This window comes from Panthera onca, chromosome A3 (assembly GCF_046562875.1).
Source record: "Panthera onca isolate mPanOnc1 chromosome A3, mPanOnc1 haplotype 2, whole genome shotgun sequence".
Lineage (NCBI taxonomy): Eukaryota > Metazoa > Chordata > Mammalia > Carnivora > Felidae > Panthera > Panthera onca.
This window is the reverse complement of record NC_138341.1, coordinates 125,642,844-125,655,408: the sequence shown is the minus strand read 5'-3', so window position 1 is coordinate 125,655,408 and position 12,565 is coordinate 125,642,844. Positions and strand designations below refer to the sequence as shown.

Here is a 12,565-nt window from a genome sequence, read left to right as displayed (position 1 = left end):
CCCTACTCCCCCCCTTCAGGTCCAGTCCATCCCGAAACAACCATCGGTCTGCTTTGTGTTGCACACTCTTTTTTTGCTTCTTTCACTCAGCGTAATTATTTTGAGATTCCTCCATGTTGTTGGGTATATTTTTTTACATTTTTTAAATGTTTTCTTTATTTTTGAGAGAGAGAGACAGAGACAGAGCGTGAGTGGGGAAGGGGCAGAGAGAGGGGGGGAGACAGAGAATCCGAAACAGGCTCTGCATTGTCAGCACAGAGCCCGACGCCGGTTCAGACTCACGAACCATGAGATCATGACCTGAGCCGAAGTCGGACACTTAACTGCCTGAGCCACCCAGGTGCCCCGAGTATATTCATAGTCCATTTCTCTTTACTGCTGAGTACTATTCCATTGCGATGTTGTATCACAATTTGTTCATTCGCTCACTTGTTCATGGATGTTTGGTTTGTGTCCGGTTCAAGGCTGTCATGAATAAAGGTGTGCGTATTCACGTCCAAGTCTTTGTGTAGGTCATGGGTTTTCATTGCTCTTGAGTAAATATCTAGGAGAGTGCTACTGGCCTGTGTGACAGGCGTGCCTTTAACTTGGCAACAAAGGGACTGATTAAAGTCTCTCTGCCCAGGCTATGGGACCCCTTTGCCACTCCTCTGGGAGAAGCCACCTTGTATAATTCAAAAGGAGTCTTTCCTGGGAAGCTTCACGTGATCCCTGATAGCCACACCCTCGGAGAGCAGCAAGTTGACTACTGCTTTCACTACAGCAAGGTGATTTTCTGGAACCTTCCTCCAGAGGAGAGAAAACACACCTACACCCGTATCATCACTGGTGTGGCAGAGTACATCTGCTACAGCACAAAAATGTGGGGCGTCCGGGTGGCTCAGTCGGGTAAGCGGCCAGTTCTCGGTTTCTGCTCAGGTCACGATCTCACGGTTTGTGGGTTCAAGGCCCGCGTTGGGCTCCGTGCTGACAGCACAGAACCAGCTTGGGATTCTCTCTCTCTCTCCTCTCTCTCTGCCCCTCCCCTGCCTCAAAACAAGTAAAACTAAACTGGGGAAAATGGTGGAAAACATAGAAAAATGCAAAGATTAAAAGGCTTGCAATACCACCAGTGAGAGGTAAGAATGGCCCACAGTCCACTAAACGTGGACTGTTCTCTTCTTTTCCTAAACATAGTGTACATAGAAATGTATGACCCTGTGTCTCTTCTCCACTGAGATAGATCTTTCACAACTTAACTCTCCTGACCAGGTAGTTAATCACCCCTTTAAAAAACCACCGTCCCTCACTCAGTTTCCAGACCTGAGCCAGTGTTGGGATCCCAAACACACGGACTGAAGCAAAGACTGGATCCCTAGAAGGACCCTGTAAAACCATGACAGCTAACAACATGCCGGGGAAAGGGGGAATATGCAAGCATTTTAAAAAAACCATCACCACAGGGTCTGCACTGGCATTTACGCCCAGGAACCCATGCGAGATTAGTGTAGAAATGAATATACTTTATTCCTGCTGTTTTAATTCAGCCTTACTATTTATTTTTCTATGTTATTTCTCTCCTATTTCATGTGTTTGCTGGCTCGGTAATACGGCCATTGATTATCTTTTTTCTCTTAGATTTTAGTGTTCGATACTTTTCCATTCCGACAGCAGTTACCTTCCCCTTTTCACATTTAGAGTAAAATACATAATCGCAATTATATAATCTTCCATTATATGAAAAAATACCATCTATTTCCCACTTATAATACTTTTATATCTCCATGCTCCCAACCCCCGTAGAGATTTCAATGCTTTTATTCTATAACATTAACAACTCAGGCAACAACGGATGTTGGTGAGGATTTGGAGAAAGAGGACCCTATTGGCACCGCTGGTGGGAATGCAGGGTGGTGCAGCCACTCTGGAAAGCAGTATGGAGGTTCCTCAAAAAACTAAAAATAGAACTACCCTACGACCCAGCAATTGCACGACTAGGCATTTATCCAAGGGATACAGGTGTGCTGTTTTGAAGGGACACATGCACCCCCATGTTTATAGCAGCACTATCGACAGTAGCCAAAGTATGGAAAGAGCCCAAATGTCCATCGATGGATGAATGGATAAAGAAGATGTCGTATATATATACAATGGAATATTGCTCGGCAATCAAAAAGAATGAAATCTTGCCATTTGCAGCTACGTGGATGGAACTGGAGGGTATTAGGCTAAGTGAAATTAGTCAGCGAAAGACAAAAATCATATGACTTCACTCATATGAGGACTTTAAGAGACAAACCAGATGAACATAAGGGAAGGGAAACAAAAAGAATATAAAAACAGGGAGGGGGACAAACCAGAAGAGACTCTTAAATATGGAGAACAAACTGAGGGTTACTGGAGGGGTTGTGGGAGGGGGGATGGGCTGAATGGGTCAGGGGCACTAAGGAATCTACTCCTGAAATCATTGTTACACTATATGCTACCTAATTTGGATGTAAATTTTAAAAAAGAAAATTAAAGAAAATAAAAGCAAAAGGATATTATGAAATAATAAATACACTAAAAAATTCAAAAAAAATAAATGCTTTTATTCTCCATCTGCCCCTCCCCCAAACATGGGGGGGCGGTTTACGGGGGGGGGGGGGAGGTCCTCCAGGTACTATTATTAATCTTTCATTTTCTCTCAAAACCCTGCAGATTATCGTTTGCTTTCAGTGTTGCAGGAAAGAAGTCCAATGCCTGCCTCATTGGTTTTCTTTGTAAGTTGCTTATTTTCCCTTTCTGGAAGCTGGGAGGCTTTTTTTTTTAATTTTTAATGTTTATTTACTTTTTTAGAGAGAGACAGACAGACAGTGCATGAGCAGGGGAGGGGCAGAGAGAGAGGAAGACACAGAATCCAAAGCAGGCTCCAGGCTCTGAGCTGTCAGCACCGAGCCCGACGCGAGGCTCGAACCTGAGGTGAAGTCAGACGCTTAACCGTCTGAGCCACCCAGGCGCCCCTGGAAGCTGGAAAGTTTTGTATTTATATTTGGCCTTCAGTCGGCTTTTCGGGACATGCCTAAAGGTGAGCTTTATTTTTTTTTTTCTAAGTTCTGTTTGGAATTCAAATCTTCAGATCGAGTATTTATTGGAAAACTTTCAAGGAAAATTCCCTCCTTTATGCTCTTTAATTATTGCCTTTAATTTTTGCTTTATGCTCTTTAATTATTGCTCGTTAATTATTTTCCATTTCCTCCATTTTATGAATTTCCATTATACCGATAATAATGATTCCAGTATCTGAGTATTTGGTTGCCTGCGTTGTCCCCTCAACCCTCTTCCGTTTCACCTGACGATTGCCATCTCTTTGAATCTTCGATTTGTGTGCTGTCTTATTTCTCCATTGATATTTATTCCATGTCAGGCTCCAACAGTGACCGTCCCTCCTCAGACTCCTCTCCCGAGGTGTTTAGTCTGGACGTGAGAGTGTCCTTCCTCCCAGAAGGCGTGTTATGTCAGTGAGTGTACTGCCCTGTGTTTGTACCTCTTTGGGTGTTGCTTTCGTCATTGATTTCTGTTCAGGGGGCCTTCTCTCTCCTCCAGGAGGTCTGTGCCTGCTGTTCTCTGTGATGTTCTAGTTCATTCTCTTGCTCACTTCTAGGTCCCCATCTGGTATGTTGGTATTTTCCTTTGCTGGCTCATCGGGACACATGGTCAGCTGCTGGGGATCTTCGGCAGGATCAGTCCCTCGAGTTGTGGATGGCCCAGTGGTTTTGGCCCTTCTGATCACTGGCCTCCAGCTGGCAAGCCATGGTTCCCAGAAGGACTTCCTCTGCTCTCCAGTCTCCTTATTTTCCTGGGGAAGAGGGAATTCAGCACATTGTTTACACCCTCGCAGCTTTGTTTGTTTGTTTTTTAAGTAAGCTCCATGCCCAACATGGGGCTTGAACTCACAACCCTGAGATCAAGAGACTGGGCCAGCCAGTCACCCCTCCCCCACGGCCTCTTAAGTGCCCCAGAGCAGTGATCCCAAAGCACCCTTGTGTGGGCCAGTGCAGCCTCTCCCTCAGGATACACTTGGACTTCTATAGATCAAATGTTCCCAGATTTCACCAGTTTCCTTCTGACCGTGACTCCTGGGCTCTGTGCTTCTGGTCCCCAGGCCCTCACTGGACCCGGAAGCGGAAAGTTTCTCTGCCAGCTCCCTTCCTCTGGACTGGAGAGGAAAGCAAGGTCTTGTGTCCACCCTAAACCTCACAGGCTTCTTGCCTCAAAGAATGTTCTGTAGCTAGTTTTAAGCTGAAGGATGATGGCAGCAAGGATGTATTCAAGAACCATCTCCCTGGAATGCCTAGAGGAAAATTCACTACATTCCAAAATACTACAGGCCATTTCCCAGACCACAGTGCAATAAAACCAGAAATCATTAACCAAAAAACCCCAAAAAACTTCACCAACAAAACCCTAATAGACTCAAATATCAAACTTCACTCTTTTTAACTGTCTACTGGGTTAAAGAAAAAATCAAGACAGAAATTATAAATCACTTCTAATGAATGACAATGAGAGCGGAAAATATAAACCTCCGTGAGATGTGACCAAAGGAGAATTCAAAGGAAGACATACAGATTCATAGAACGGTATTAGAAAAACAAACAGAAGATTAAAAATAATGCAGAGCCCCCAGGGGTAGTCGGTGCACTGCGTATGCAAGTCTAATTTTGCTTCCACTGAGATGCCTATTAAAAATAGAGTCGAGAGATTTTATTTCCACCTTTATATTTTGTAGAATTTCAAATCCCCCAGAAGAGCAGAAGAACACTACAACGAACATCTCTGGATGCACCCCTGGTTGCGATTTTGCCACATTAGCTTGCCATCTCTCTCTGTCTCTCTTGTTATACGTGGATGCACATTTTTTTTTTCTGATTCATCGACAATAATTACCAAGATTATGACCCCTCCCTCTTCCACACGCATCCCAGGAGAAGAGAGAAAATGTCCTCTTGTCATAGCTGGCCTTCTTGGGAGAAGGACTCTGGAGCAGGGATTCGCATGCGGAGCGCTCTGGGGCTGGACGTCCGCGAGAGGGAAGGAAGGTCTGGGCGGAGTGAGGACGTGGGGTGTCACATAGATTCAACAAAAGCATGTGCAAGCCCCTCGAGGAGCTTCGAAGCTTCTTCAGAGTTAGTCCTGAGTTGCCATGAGAGGAGCTGGGTCCTTCTATACTGCCCTGTCAACCAGTGATTGGACACGGGCTGCCCTGGGAAAGGGCATGACCTTGGATGAGGCAGTTCCCTTCAGCCCGGGGATCGCCCTGAAGAGTGCCAGCAACTGAAGACTGTGCTTCCAGCAGCTGTGGGAGTAAGTCCTTCCCTCCTGGGGCCAAGTGCCACTTCATTTCGGTTCCAGGAGCTCCTCCTCCAGGACGCCAAGGGGCGTCTTTCCTGGAGGACACTGACAAGGGGAAGGTTAAAGGGGCAAAGTACAACCCCGGCCAATGCAGCTGGGCTCAGGGCCGTGCTGATGCTCTTGCTCTGTCCATGTGTTCAGGATCCAGAAACTGGCGTTGATCTGCAAAGAAAAAAGGCCAGTGTAGCAACATTCATACCAGACAAGGTGAAGATTAAAATTCCCCGAGGCACCTAGGGGTGCCTGGGTGGCTCAGTCGGTTAAGCGTCCGACTTCGGCTCGGGTCATGATCTCGCGGTCTGTGAGTTCGAGCCCCGCGTCGGGCTCTGTGCTGACAGCTCCGAGCCTGGAGCCTGCTTCCGATTCTGTGTCTCCCTCTCTGTCTCCTCCTCCTCTGCTCATGCTCTCTCTCTCTCCTTCAAAAATAAATAAAAACATTTTTTTTAATTCATTAAATAAATAAGTTTAAATAAAATAAGTCAATAAATTTCCCAGGGCACCTGGGTGACCCAGTCGGTTGAGCGTCCGAATTCAGGTCAGGTCACGATCTCGTGGTTCGTGGGTTCGAGCCCTGTGTCGGGCTAGAGGCTGACAGCTCAGAGCCTGGAGCCTGCTTGGGATTCTGTGTCTCCCTCTCTCTCTGCCCCTCCCCAGCTCATTCTTTCTGTCTCTCTCTCTGTCAAAAACAAATAAACGTTGAAAAACATCAAATTAAAAAATAAAATGCAGACTCTGATTCAGTAGTTCTGGGGCGGGGCCCGGGATTCTGCATTTCTAACAAGCTCCCAGGTGATGCTGAGGCTGCTAATCCCATCCCCCACACACATAATTTAAGTACACCCTCACCCAAAGCAATTAGCCTGGTAGAATGGCGGGGTGGCCTGTGCAAGGTCAGTTAAGGCACCAGCTCAGCTACCACACCCGTCGGGGGTGGGACGCTGTCCTCCGGAATATGGCGTAGGCACTGAGCCAATGGCCGATGTATGGCGGGCGTGGTGTCCCCAGGAACAAACGAGTAGGGAGGGAGGCTTCGCCTCCCATCACCTCCTGGCAATGTTGGCGTCTTCATGCAAAAAAACGGAGTAGGAAGCGAAGAATGAAATGACTCTGCTGGCGGGGCTGGTCCACCTGCCGCACGAGGAACTAAACCAACTGCTACCCGGTGGGACTGAGCCTATGCCTGGCGCCCAGGGCATCACGGGGCATCTCTTGGGGCTTCCAGGACATTCCAGGTGATTGTAACAACCGCAGTTAGACAAAGGCAAGGCGAGGGAGGAAGGGCTGGGTCACCCCAGCAGGCCAGTAGCACCTGCCAGTTGAAGTGATGGCCACGGGGCAGGAAAATCTGGAACGGGTGGCAGAGGAGGAAGAGGACGACTATAGATTACCACCCTGGAATGAGCTACCACCGCAGACACCGGACGTTGGCTTGCGAACCCTCTTCAAGACTGTTTAGGAGCTGCCACAGGCTTCCCCCTTGAAGGACTGGCTGAAGGCATCTTATTCTTACTGGTGCAAGGGCCGGAATGTGCCAGACTCGCTTTATGCACCGCCACGGATCTCCGGCCTTCTCCCTGCAACCACCCTGCACGCTCACCTCACCCCTCAGCCGCTCGCCTTGATTCCCAGCTGGAGGGGCTCTACGGGGAACGGCGGGTGATTGCCTGGTCCTTAAGCCTGATGGCTGCCTCTGCCATTGATGACGCTACAGGTCAAGGAGCCCCACGGCAGTGCTGACCGAAAGGGAGAGACAGACCACGACGTGAACTGTTTGGATTGGTCCCAGGGGCTCCCGGTGCGGGGATAGGAAGGAGCCGGTGGACAAATTCTGCTCACCTTCTCCTCCAGCGGGGTGTTCCAAGTCGGAGTAGTTCACGCAACTAGCTATGCTTGTTACAAAACTCCCAGCAATGCCCCGGCTCACCCTGGCTCTCCTCCTCCCTGACTCACTTTCTCCCTCAGCCTGGTTCCCTCCAGGAAGTGTTACCACGTAAACTTTTGCCGAGGGCTCTGCGTTCTGGGGAGCCCAGGCTGAGACAGCGTGGTCCTTGAGAAATAGACAAAGAACAAGAAAACAAACCGAAAAAAAAAAAAAAATTAAGAAGAGAGAATTCATGAAGACAGAAGATGCTATTTTAGGAATCGTGGAGGGGTGGGGGGGATCAAAATGGCTTTCTTTGAGGAAAACAATCCCGGTATATCAGCAGTCAAGTTTCCGTGTTGTCAGGGATACAAGCCGATTCTGATGATTAAGCAGCAAGCAAGTTTGTTAAAGAGATAATGAGCAGCTCACGCTATTGTTATGAGGGCTGAAAAGCCAGACTCAAGGTCAAGTAATGCCCCCAACTGTTCTGTGTGGTGATGAAAAACTGCCATTCTTGTCACCGCCCCTCCCCCATGCCAGGACCTTGACCTTGGAACCACTGAGGGCACTACCTCCTGCAAAGCCCATTGCCTATGCCACCTGGGCCTACGGAAAAGACAATTCCATGCAGAACTTGAACCCCCCCCCCCGCCCCGCCCCCCTTAGCTAGCGCACTTAGTCATCCCACAAAGGCCCAGGGCCTACATCCTAACGATGAGGGAGGCTGGGAACTTGAGTTCCGATCCAAGCCTGGAGGGACAGGACTCCCGATTGTGAATCTCTCCAGATCTAAGACCGCTGTTCCAAAGATGGTGGGAAAATGGATGTCTACCAGAAGCAATAAAACGGATACACCCCTCGTGAGGCAGATCAGAAATAAGTAAAACAGACAAAAACATGTTTAAGAAATAGTTCTGGAGGGGCCCCTGGCTGGCTCAGTGAGCAGAGCATCCCACTTGGGGTTGTGAGTTCAAGCCCCACGTTGGGCATGGAGCCTACTTTTAAAAAAAGAGAAAGAGAGTTCTGGCAAACCGATTATGTGGAATAGTGCTGTCCGATAGAAATATAATAGAAGCTGTGTAGGTAATTAATTTTTTTCTAGCAGCCACATGAAAAAGAGTTAAAAAAGAAATATGTGAAGTTAGGGGCGCCTGTGTGGCTCAGTTGGTTAAGCACCTATTCGCTTCGGCTCAGGTCACGATCTCAGGGTTCATGAGTTTGAGCCCCTCATCAGGCTCCCTGCTGACAGTGCGGAGTCTGCTTGGGATTCTCTCTCTGCCTCTCTCTCTCTCTCTCTCTCTCTCAAAATAAACAAATACACTTTAAAGAAAAAAAGCGTATTTAAGAAATATGTGAAATTAATGTTAATACTTAATCCAACATACAATCAATATAAAAGTTAGTAATGAGACATTTTACATTCTTCTTTTTTCACACTAACACTTGGAAATTGGTGTATATTTTAAACTTACCCTTCATTTCGGTTGGACTGGTCATATTTCAAGTGCCCAAAAGGTTCATGTGGCTCGTGGCTGTATTAGATAGTAGAGATAAAATCAGAACTCTATTTCACACATCATTTAAAGAAAAGCAAATTCCAAGTGAACTAAGGATGTAAATCTAAAAAATAAAATGATTAAAATCTTAGAAGAAAACGTCCAACGCTATACCTAGCTAGCATCTGTGAGATCTTTCTATCCATTTGCAATGCAGGTGGCAGATAAGGGGTTCCTGTCTATATCCACAAGGAGCTTTGGCAAATCAGTATCGGAATGAAAATGGTCAGAAGTTCTCACAGAACAGACCCAAATGGTGAATAAACCTAAGAAGATATTCAGCTTCCCTGGGAGTCAGGAAAATACACATTCAATAATGAGACATTGCTTTACTCACATCAGACTAGCAAATCGGGAGCATGGCAGCACCTACTGGAGGCTGGGAAGGGACCCTCCTCACCACATCACAGTGGCTATGACCAGTTGGAGAGCAGTCTGGCAACATCTATCAAAATAAAACAACTCCCCATATTCTTTGACCAGCAATCCCATGCCTGGGAATCCACGCCAGGGAAATAAAAGCACCAGAATACACGGAGAGGACAGACGTTCCCATCCACAGTGACCATGAGTATAGGCAGAGGAATGGCTGAATAAAGTGTGATACATTTGTATCATGGCAGGTTACACAACCACTAGAAAAGAATCTCTTGACTCAAGGGAATTACCATCTTCCACCTCTGCAAGATGCAGAGACATGCATGACCTGTGGTTCCCTTTCTGTAAGCGACCGGGAGAGAAATCTACGTAGACATGTATATTTACATCTGATTTCATGAGCATGAAGAGAGGGTTAGAAGGATATAATCGCCCTGCTAGCAAGGTTACCTGGGAGGAGGAGGAGAAGCAGGTGGTACAGATAAAAACACGGGAAGGCAGGAAAGAAAAATATGAGAACAGAGAAAAGGCGCGGGGGGCGATGGCGGGGGGAGGGAGAGGTTAAAAGGAAAAAAACTACCATTTCAAGGAAGGACAATTTCTGTGAAGTTATCATGTGTGTTCGAAAAGGTCAAACATGTATCTCCACATAAATGTGTTCGATAAAGCTCGTGAACCATGGCATTCAAATCTTCCATGTGATTTACTTACTGTTTCGACTGCTTGTTCTGCAGATTTCTAACCGTTTCCCACTGAGCTGTGGATTGGTGGTTTCTCCTCGGGATTCTATCAGTGTTAGTATTTGACATTTCAATCCTATGTCACTAGACGCATACAAGCACAAGGGCTAAACTTATTGGTAGATTGAATATTTATCAATATATATTTCGGTCTAGGGACGCCTGGGTGGCTCAGTCAGCTGGGCGACCGACTTCGGCTCAGGTCACCATCTCAACGGTTTGTGAGTTCGAGCCCCACGTCGGGCTCTGTGCTGACAGCTCGGAGCCTGGAGCCTGCTTCGCATTCTGTGTCTCCCTGTCTCTCTGCCCGTAACCCACTCATGCTCTCTCTCTATCTCAGAAATAAATAAACATTTTTTTTTCATTTAAATATATATATATATATGTCTTTTCAAATAACACTGATCATTGTTGTGTGAAATCCATTTTGCCTAATGCTGTTGTTGTCCACTTGCTTTCCTCTCCCCGGCTTCCCTGGGACAACTTTTCCCACTCAGTATTTCCAGTCTTTCTGTGCTACCCTGCTTTTGCTGTCTCTAATAAAACAGCATACGGTTTGACTTTTTTTTTTTAATTCTAGAGTATCTGTCCTCTCACAGTGAATTTAATATATTATTGATGGATTTGTATGTTTCTACCAATTTATTTACCTGGTGTTTTCTACTATATATGCTGTGTTCATGTTTCTTTTTCGTCTCTGCTTTTCAGTTAGTTGATAGCATTTATTTGCTGCCAATTACCCTTTCTTCTAATGACTTAGAAAGTATAGGGGCACCTGGCTGGTTCAGTTGGTACAGCATTGGTTCTTGATCTCAGGGTCGTCAGTTCAAGCCCAACACTGGGTGTGGAGATTACTTAAATAAATAAACTTTAGGGGCACTTGGATGGCTCAGTTGGTTAAGCACATGACTCTTGATTTGGGCTCAGGTCATGATCTCACAGTTGGTGGGTTCGAGCCCCACATTGGACTCTGTGCTGACATCTTAGAGCCTGCTTGGGATGCTCTCTCTCTCTGCCCCTCCCCCACACTCATCTCTCTCTCTCTCTCTCTCTCTCTCTCTCTCTCTCTCTTTCTCTCTTTCAAAATAAATAAACATTAAAAATATAATAATAATTGGGGCGCCTGGGTGACTCAGTCAGTTAAGCGTACGACTTCGGCTCAGGTCATGATCTCACGGTTCGTGGGTTCGAGCCGCGCGACGGGCTCTGTGCTGATAACTCAGAGCCTGGAGCCTCTTCAGATTCTGTGTCTCCTTCTCTCTCTGCCCCCTCCCCCACTCACGCTCTATCTCTCTCTGCCTCTCAAAAATAAATAAATGTAAAAAAAAATTTTTTAATACAATAGTAAAAAACTTAAGAAAGCATATATTCTGTTCCTATTATCTTTATTTTTGACACGAATCGTTAAGCCTATTAATTAATATCTGTATCTTCCTACCGAATAAAAATGAAGATCTTAGCATGCTTTTACTTTTCTCTCCTACCTCCTTCCCAGTCTTCATGCCTCCCCATCCTGGGTTGTCATCTCAGATTTTAGTTAATTGTTGTAAGTAAAGATCTTTATGTAGTCTGACATTTTGCTGTTTTTTTTTTTTTTTTTTTGCTTGCCTGTGCTTTGTATATCCCACATTTTCTTCTTGGATCCACTTTCTCTCCGTTGGAATGTAACTCCTACACCGGTGGGTTCTCAAGCAGAGGCCGGTACCACACCCCTTCCCAACATGGGGTGTTTTGTACTGTCACCGTGGCTCAGGAGCAGTTCCACTGGCATTTGATGGATGGTGGTCACAGGGACACCAAGGACGCCGTCGGGAACGTGTGAATCAGGCTTATGCGATGAAGAATCGTTCCACCCCAAATGCCAACAGGACCCTGCGGAGGAATGCTGTGACTATGAGTTGTAAACATTTTTCGTCCATCGGTGTCTTAAAATGGTCGGTGATGCCCCCACTTTTGCCTGATAGATTAGCTGAGTAAACACTCCTCAACGCTCCTAAACTCACACGTATTCCACCAGAGAACTTTGAAGACATCGTTGGGCTGTTGTGTTGCTCACAAAGTTGCAAAGGAGGAAGACTAAGGTCAACCTTATCCTCATTCCCTTCTGGATAATTTGTTTCACTCCGGAAACATTCAGCGTTTCCTTTTCATCCTTAGGGTCCTGAGATTTCAGGAAGGTGTACTTAGATGTAAGTCTTTCCATATTCTTCCTGTAAATATTCACTAGATCCTTTCGACATAAGAGCTCATGTGTCTCTTAAGTTCTAAGAAGTCTTGAATTATTACGTTGCTTCAGGGACTTTCCTCCTTCTGTTTCCTTCTCTTATTCTGTAACTCACATGAAGCAGACAATGCGACATTTGCAATACCCTTCACGCCTCCATGCTTGTTCCCACTTTCCATCTGTTTATTCCTTGGCACTGCATTCTGGGAGAATGCCTTTGCTCAGCCTTCTGGTTCACTACTTCACTCTCTAAATCCATTTTGCTCTTCAATCCATCTATCAAGATTTTATCCTTAAAAGAATTATTATTTTTAGCGACATCTGGGTGGCTCAGTTGGATGAGCATCCGACTCTTGATTTTGGCTCAGGTCATGATCCCAGGGTCATGGGATTGAGCCCCATGTCAGGCTGCATGCCCAGCATGGAGCCT

At 46.2% G+C, this 12,565-nt stretch overlaps 1 long non-coding RNA gene across 1 annotated transcript in view; it reads left to right on the top strand.

The window, feature by feature from the left end:
- LOC144615871 (uncharacterized) overlaps positions 1-6,019 on the top strand; it is a 33,364-nt gene extending 27,345 nt beyond the window's left edge. Inside the window, exons 3-4 of the long non-coding RNA XR_013554502.2 lie at positions 2,822-3,046; positions 4,751-6,019. This is a non-coding gene — a long non-coding RNA (uncharacterized LOC144615871). The remainder of the gene's footprint in view (positions 1-2,821; positions 3,047-4,750) is intronic.
- The last annotated feature ends 6,546 nt before the right edge of the window (positions 6,020-12,565 follow it).